General features: G+C 33.7%; 1 protein-coding gene across 1 annotated transcript in view; it reads left to right on the top strand.

Moving 5' to 3' along the window:
• The first annotated feature begins 4,879 nt into the window (after positions 1 to 4,879).
• Positions 4,880 to 8,952, top strand: part of LOC143236184 (protein kinase C, brain isozyme-like) — a 48,943-nt gene continuing 44,870 nt past the window's right edge. The window contains exons 1-2 of the mRNA XM_076474471.1: positions 4,880 to 4,906; positions 8,293 to 8,375. The gene's annotated coding sequence lies outside the window, so the exon portion shown is untranslated. The remainder of the gene's footprint in view (positions 4,907 to 8,292; positions 8,376 to 8,952) is intronic.

Raw genomic sequence — 8,952 nt, 5'->3', positions numbered from 1 at the left:
TTCTGCCATTAAGTAATATCGTAGTAATCATGGCCACAAACCATTGTTTTGTTGTCAATTACATGTTCCAGACTGATGACGTCAGTAGACACCTGTAGGGAATATAACATTCCGTAAATAGAATTATCATTTTATTATTCAGAACAAGATTTTAAATAATAAACTGAAAAATATTGATAAAGTACACGTTTTCACATACGCGATTACAGTATACCGATTAGAGCATGAGCTAATGTAGATTTACCAAATATCAAGTGCTTGTACTTGAAAACTTTCTGTGATTTGTCATCCAAACAAGACACGTTCGAGTAGTGAAATATTAAACTACAAAACAGAAGTTGAACAAATGGCAGAATGTGAGTACGTATGCGCTTCGATTTTAAAACATTTTCTGTCAACCGAGATTCATACTTTATATAAAACTTTAAATTTCTTTACTAGAAACATCCGATGGCTCAAAATTCTAATGGTATTTTATTTCAGAACATTTATTAATAACAATGTTTCTTCTTTTTTTTGTTGTCGTTACAACTGAAGAAAAATGCTAAAGAAACTGAGATGGTGAACAAAGTTCCTTGTTTTATTATCAAGAACGTGCAAAATGGAATTTCAAAGTAGAGGAAAATGAAAGTACACAGTATGGCCAAAACTATGTAGACACCCAACCATCACACCCATATGTGTTTGTTGAACATCTCACTCCAAAACCATGGATATTAATATGGAGTTGGTCCCTCCCCTTTTGTTATAACAGCCTCCCCTTCTGGGAAGGCTTTTCACTAGATTGTGGAACATGGCTGTGGGGATTTGCCCTATTCAGCCACAAGAGCATTAGTGAGGGCGGGCACTTGTGTCAGGCGAGAAGGCCTGGCTCACAGTCGGCGTTCCAATTCACCCCAAGCGATGGGGTTGAGGTCAGAGCTCTGTGCAGGCCAGTCAGGTTCTTCCACATCAACCTCGGCAAACCATGTCTTTATGGACCTAGCTTGTGCACGGGGCATTGTCATGCTGAAACAAAAAGGGCCTTCCATAAATTGTTGCCACAAAGTTGGAAGCACACAATTCTCTAGAATATTATTGTATACTGTATCATTAAGATTTCTTTACTGGAACTAAAGAGCCTAGCCCAAACCATGAAAATAGCCCCCAACCATTATTCCTCCACAAAACTTTACAATTGGCACTATGCATTCAGGCAGGTAGCTTTCTTCTGGCATCCACCAATCCAGATTCGTCCGTCAGACAGCCATATAGTGAAGCGTGATTCATTACTCCAGAGAACGCGTTTCCACTGCTTCAGAGTACAATGGCAGTGTGTTTTACTCCACCCAGCCAACGCTTGTTAATGCACATGGTAATCTTAGGCTTGTGTGCGGCTTCTCGGCTATGGCACCCCATTTCATGAAAATCCCAGCAAACAGTTCTTGTGCTGACGTTGCTTCCAGAGGCAGTTTGGAACTCGGTAGTGAGTGTTACAACTGTGGACAGACGATTTTACCTCTACGGGCTTCAAACCTTGGTGGTCCTGTTCTGTGCATATATGTGCCTATTGCTCTGTAGCTGAGCTGTTGTTGCTCCTAGACGTTTTCACTTAACAATAACAGCACTTACAGCCTACAGGGCTGCTCTAGCAGGGCAGAAATTTGAACTGACTTGTTGTAAAGGTGGCATCCTATGACAATGTCACGTTGAAAGTCACTGAGCTCTTTAGTACGACCCATTCTACTGCCAATGTTTGTCTATGGAGATTGCTTGGCGTGCTGAATTTTATGCACCTGTTAGCAATGGGTGTGGCTGAAATAGCCGAACCCACTAATTAGAAGGGTGTCCACATACATTTGGCCATGTAGTGTAAATTTTGATGCATGACAGCATCCCACAAAAAGGTGACGTTTGAGTGTTTCAGGTTTTGTGCTTCACTTTTCAGTTTATATTTTACCTCTTTATTATTCTGGTATAGAATAGCACCATGTGCTTTCTACTTTAATCAATAAGTAATATTTCTCGAAATTTCTGTATTTTTTAAAATTCAATTTGGACGTGAAAATTTCAAGTAAACACGTCATAACTTCTTGCTAACTATATCCGAGACTCCTTTCTATTAATTGCCAGTTAATCGAATTTCTTGCAGGGAAAATAGCAGGTGACATCAAGGAATAGAAAGATGTTATTTCTGCCAGCAAATAAGATAATGGCTCAGAGGCATTTTGCTCTGTTATTCATCATAAGTGGATCAAGGTTACACAAAAAGAGGTTTTACGTGTAAACTTGGCTTAAATTGTTAGGTTTGTTATTTGTTCAAGACATTTTTATTTATTCAAAACTTTTAGTGAACTGAAATAATTTGAAGAGATTTTTACTTAATTTTTGTGAGGTTTAACACTTTTTTTTAGTTCAGCTAAAATCTTTGTATTTTTTGTGTTTTAACATTGTTTTAGGTTTTGTATTGACTTTCATTTTACAGCTTCATCTTAGTTCTAGTTTACTTTATATGAAATGGACTGGTGAGACAGATCTCACTAGGCTTTCACTTCTTTTCTCTCTTTCACCAATCCAAAACAGCTGCAAAAGACACTTATTCTTGTTTTACTTATGGTTATATTTTCGTTGTTATTGTGCATTTTCTGTTATTTGACTCTCCCTCACACACACACACTCTGTAACTCTTTATTACCCTGATAGCTCAGCAGTAAGTCTGATGTATAGCTTTGTGAGTAACAGTAACAAAAACAAACTCTGTGTCCTTCAAATTTCCATATAACTTAGTACTCTTGAGAGGAAATCCTCAAGGCATAAAATACCATATTATGATTGAAATGGAAAACCGTGGATTTTTTCCTCTACCGTGAACATTATAGCATCGTAATCTATTGATTTTATAAGCCACTACACTATTAACATTATGTTCATGTACGCTGTTAACATGATATTCTTCCACTACTAACATTATAATCTTATACTCTGTGAGTGTGGCATTTCACTATACTAATATTACGTTACTAAACTCATTGACGTTATATTTCTCCACCAATAACATTAAATTCTGTAGCCACACTAGCCCTCCATATCCACCCAAATCTGCCACTGTATTCTTGTACTTTATTAACGCGATATTCCCTAAATACTAACATATCATTTTATTCTATTGATGTTATATTCCCCCTGTACTGAAATTATATTATTGTACTTAATTTTGGGTATAAAATTATGAGTAGGTTGCTAGGGCTAAATGCTAGGGTTATATTAATATGTAAAGATAAGAAGATGGTTGGACTTGTGAGATCAGTTTAATGAGAGAAGAAACTTCTTGGAACTGATGGTTTACATTTAAATGGTGAAGGGAATGGTTGTTTTGTTGGGACTATTAACTCAACTGTAAAGGGAAGCTGTAAATTAAGGCTAGACAGTGATGAGGGTCAGAATAATAAGGAAAAATACAGTGCATAGTGGAAAAAATAAGATACAAAGAAATTTTTATTGAAAGACAGATTGTTGTTATTGTAATTATAGAAGCATAAGAAAAGGGTGACTTTAGAGCACTGGTCGAAACAGGAGATTATGATATAATGGAAATAACTGAAACCTGGGTAAATGTAGACAATTTTGGTGATAGGAATTGCTTTGAAATATAGGGTTACAGACTGTTTGACAGGGATAGAATATTAAAGAGGGGGAAGGAGTGGCTTTATTTGTAAAATGGGAGTTGAAAGCTGTTCACATTGAGGATGTCAACACTAGTAGCAATGATGCTCAATCTATTTTGGTTTCTGTTACTGGTTATAGTGGGAGAAGACTTTAATTGTAATTTGTTGCAGACCACCAGATGAAACTGATAAAAGTAATGAGGAACTTCACTTTACCAGAGTGGATTTGGTGTATTCGGATTTTCAGAAAGCAATTGGCAAGGTGCCACATAAAGGATTGTTATAAAGGTTATCTCTTTAGTGGGTGTAGGGGATATCTTGGCTAATTCAGTAGAAAGCTGGTTGGATGGAAGAGAGAAGGTCGATTGAGTTACCTCATATTGAATTCATGTCTTAAGTGGTTACCTCAGAACTCGGTATCAGGTCCTTTGCTCTTTTGGTTTCATCAATTAAATCAATGAAGGACTGATCAATGGGTAGTTTAAACTATAATAAATGATAACTATAATAATAATTATAATAACTGTTAACATACCATAACTGTTAAATATAATAAATGTCAACTATATAATAATAATAATAACTGTGAACTATAATAACTGTCAACTGTAATAACGGTTAACTATAAAGTTATCAACTATAATAACTGTTAAAATAATAACTGTCATCTCAAATAACTGGTAACTATAATAAATTTAAACTACAATAATAATAATAACTGTCAACTATCATAACTGTTATCTACAATAACTGCCAACTGTAATAACTTTCAACTATAATAACTGATAACTGTTAACTATAATGACTGCCAAAATTGAGCTTCACTAATATATCTGAGAGAAGGGTCGAATTTAAACTACACTAATGTATTTGACAAGGGTCAAAGCTGAACCACACTAGTGTATCATATTTGATCAGAGTTAAAGTTGAACTACACTAATGTATTCACTGTTATGGATCAAGATGCGATCACTATTTTGGCTACAATGACATTACATTATGATAAATGTTAAGGTCTGAGCTCCAAAGATGTAAACATGTTGCACTACTTCTTAGTGAAAGTCCAAAATACTCTGATTAATTATCTGATTCGAATCAAAGATTTGATCATAATGAATTAAGAACTACAGAGAGTGATTGATTTAAGTTAAAACAGATTAACTTGTAACTTAATTTTCAAGGACATATATTTAATATTTTTAAAGTTTTAATAAGATTATTATGTTTCAGGGGCTTCGGGAAGCAAGGACACCAATGTCAAAGTGAGTTTTATATAGTTTCATTGATAGATTTTGTTTTACCATAACAATAAGAAAGGTTTAAAAGTAAGTTCTATATCGTTTTATTGTTAGGTTTTGTTTCACAGTAACAATAAGGAAGGTTTACTTAAACCAGATTAATCACTGACAAAACAGGTTTTTAATGTCTTGTTATCACCAATATATATATATATATAAGAATAATACTCAACAGTCAAGTAAATTAAAACAAAATCAAAAGTAAGGACTGACTCATGGTAGTTTGTTATAACCTAAAACAAGTCCACATCAAAAGAATCCGCAGAGATACAAAATGTACTCTGTGTTTTGGAGATCAATATAAAATAAGGACCCACACTTCAGTGGGGATACACTCAGTCTCTCAGTCTTAACCTTCGTTCGCCAGTTTCACATGAAGAAATTAATAAATAATAATAATAATAAAATAATCAAAATAAATAGAAATTAGGAGAGCAATATGTGGGTGCTCAAACCCACAATGTCCCACATCTATATCACCCTTCACTGGCTGCAGACAGTTGTGGGAAAGTGACTGCTCCTCAAAGTGAAGAAGAAACTACAAAATTATGTATTATCACTTGGGGCTAAGTAAGGTAAACAAGTTGGCGTTCCAGCTCCTATTATAGCGGTAAAGCGCTAATTAATAGTCCAATAGACAAATTAAACTAGTATAAAATACCAACCAGTTAGTTTAGGTAAGACTCTAAATAAGCCTATATATATGATAAAGTATTCATCCCCATAAAAGTAGTGCCAACTTGTTTAAATGACGCTATCAAAAACTAAAAATAATTATCAGAAATTTTCAGTAAAAGTTCCTTTATTTTTACTTTATATTTAATTAATGCATTCTTATATTTATCACAGAATATTTTAATAATTGTATTTAGAGATTCTCTGTTAAATCCGTAAAGTATTTTTTGTATCAGTATTTCAATATTAATAATAAAATATTGTAATTTATTACATATTTTACAAAATCTGAGTAATTGTAGAGTTGTAATAGTTATAACAGAAGGGTATGGTACATTACTATTAAAAGAGGGTAAACCATATATTGGAGAAGCAAAATATTTAGATTTATATCATTATCAGTTATTTTGATTTCTAAATCTAAATAATGTACCTCTGTATTATATATTGAAATATTTTCAATTTCTAATTCTACCGGATAAATAATATCAATAATAGTATTTACCTCGAGAATATTTATACAAATTAAATTATCTATGCATTTGTAAGTCAAAGAAAAAATGTTGGGGTTTATATACTTTTCAATAAATCTGTTATCTTGAAAATAAAGATATAACTTTGCAATACAAGTAGAATAGTTAACTCCCATTGGAACTCCTGTTACTTGTTTTGTTGTTTTGTTTTTTAACTTTGGACAGCAGTCACCTCTACAGGCAGTGAAGGGTGATATAGGTGTGGGACGTTGTAGGGTTTAATACCCACAGTTTGTTCTCTTAATTTCAATTTATTTTGATTATTTCATTATTATTATTTATGAATTTCTTCATGTGAGACTGGCGAAGGGAGGTTAAGATTGATAGATGGTGTATCCCCGCAATGTAGGTCCTCCAAAACCTAAGATACATTTTATAATCCCACGTTGTAGATTGTAGCCTAGGATCCTTTTGAAAATATGCAGCATATTGTGTTTAATTTCAATGTGTTTTGTTTATGGTTATAATATAATTAATCATAGATTGGGATTTGCTGTTTCTAACGCAGTCCTTCCTCATGATTTTATCTACTTATTTGGCTACATTTGGATCTAATTATTTAATTTCACTAAAATGGAAATATAAATATATATATGTGTGTTTTCATTACTATCACCCCTAAAGACAGAGTTAAAACACTTTATAAGAACAGTGTTCCACGTTCCCGATCTATGACATCAATATGTCAACTCTTGTTCTATAAGAAAAATGTTCCATGTCTTATCCCACTACAACTTTCTTGAAAATGTCGTGTACTTTGAAACTACATTATCACAGTAGAAATATCCTTTTTTGAAGGTGTTTTACGTACATCCTTCCAACAATAAGTATACGGGACAACATTCATTACATTATCAGATAGTCGAGGAATTCGTCGTCAAAATATAGGTACTAATCTTGTCGTAAGTGGTGTCACGACACGTAAACACTTAACTTTCATATACGAATCATTCTAGAGTACAATTAATCCCCTCTAAAGTAACAGCAAGTTCACACATAATTCATACGTCATGTCATTCATTTTAATGTTTCTACTCCTTCCTCTTCTCTAGTATTTTTAACATTAAATACAAGTTTATCATGACATGAAAAATGATACCTCAAAACTTATGTAACTTCTTGAATGTTACTGAAAGCCTGGATACTGTCTTTACATACTGGTTCTATTCCAATCCTGGTGATATTCATGTAGGTTACTTAAGTGTGTCCCCGCTAGCGGCCAGCATGGGCAGGTGGTTGAGGCACTCAACTCGTAATCTGAGGGTCGCGGGTTCGAGTCCCCGTCACACCAAACATGCTCGCCCTTTCAGCCGTGGGAGCGTTATAACGTGACAGTCAATCGCATTATCCGTTGGTAAAAGAGTAGTCCAAAAGTTGGCGGTGGGTGATGATGACTAGCCGCCTGCCTCTAGTCTTACACTGCTAAATTAGGGACAGCTAGCGCAAAACCCTCGTATAGCTTTGCATGAAATTGAAAACAAACCAAACCAAACAAACTCCCGCTACTGCAACGCTAAAATGAGGGGTTCTATTCCCCTCGGTAAACTTAGCAGATAGCCTAATGTGGCTTTGCTATAAGAAAACACACACACAAGTCTAGCTGTGCTGTCTTGATTAATTGTTATAGAAACGATACTAATACTTAGTATTTGAAAACATAAAATTTGAGTGTAAAAGAAAGATTTTGGACCATGAAACGGCGGATGGTTCTTAGGTTTATTCCACTAAATAACATAAAAAGGGAAACTTAAAAAAAAACTGTAATATATAAGTTTGTGCTTGATTTTCTTCATCATTTTCTATACATTGATTTGAGATTTGTCAGAGACAAGAAATAGTTTCGAAATACCTGTCTGTGTTTAAGTCCTGAGCTCATTGCTCAAGAAAATATAATTTTGTAAAAGAACAGAAAGTTTTAGGACACGACTAAATTATGACTTCTATACAATATGTCTCACGGCTGTAATAGAACAGAACAGTAGTATAACATAAATGTTTTAATTTTAAATTTATTGTTCATAAGATAACGAGGAATCTGTTAAAGAAAATATAAAGTTTGATAACGTTACTTTGTGCTTCTTTTCCATAACTATTGATGTGTACGAGGAAATAAACTATTTTGTGACATAATTTTGTATTTAGTTTGTAGTTTCGTTGTCCATAAAAGATGCCACGAATTCGTGAACTTTAAGTGTCCGGGAGCAGATAAAGGAGTGGACACAGATGTAAGTAGGTGTTGCTAAAGTCCTTTTATTTATTCAATATTTGTGTTTCAACTGCATATATTTCTACTCTTTCGATTAGTTGATCATTATTTTAAAATATTAAAATTAGGGTTGATTTAGCAAGAAAACAAAACCCTTATTTTATCATTTCCATAATAAACTCTGTGATAAAGTAACAATGTGAAACTTGTAAGTTTCTGAGATTCAAACGTTTCCTGTGGGAACTTAACTAATATTTTTTTTCTATTTTTATTGTAGCCAGTTTTTAAATCAACGTCCTCAACAAACCGATTAACATAATCCCACAAATGGAAATATGTCCTCATACACGTCATATATTTCATCACTCATTTTTAATAACCAATTAGTATAATTACTTTCTACTAATGTAATGCATTACGAGAAATTTCAAATCAATTTTTGAGCGAGGAATGCTGTGTCGTGTTACTGTGAAAGCTTCTTGAAAGTACTGGTTTTCTTTCCCTTCATCATCACCACATGGCCAGTAACTCGTCCTATTAGCAACTATCTCTGCTGAATTACGTAAATTAAAAGGTTCAAACATTACTAGAAGACG

This window comes from Tachypleus tridentatus, chromosome 13 (genome assembly GCF_004210375.1).
Source record: "Tachypleus tridentatus isolate NWPU-2018 chromosome 13, ASM421037v1, whole genome shotgun sequence".
Lineage (NCBI taxonomy): Eukaryota > Metazoa > Arthropoda > Merostomata > Xiphosura > Limulidae > Tachypleus > Tachypleus tridentatus.
Note: the sequence above shows the minus strand (reverse complement) of the source record. Positions and strands in the feature narration are given on the sequence as shown.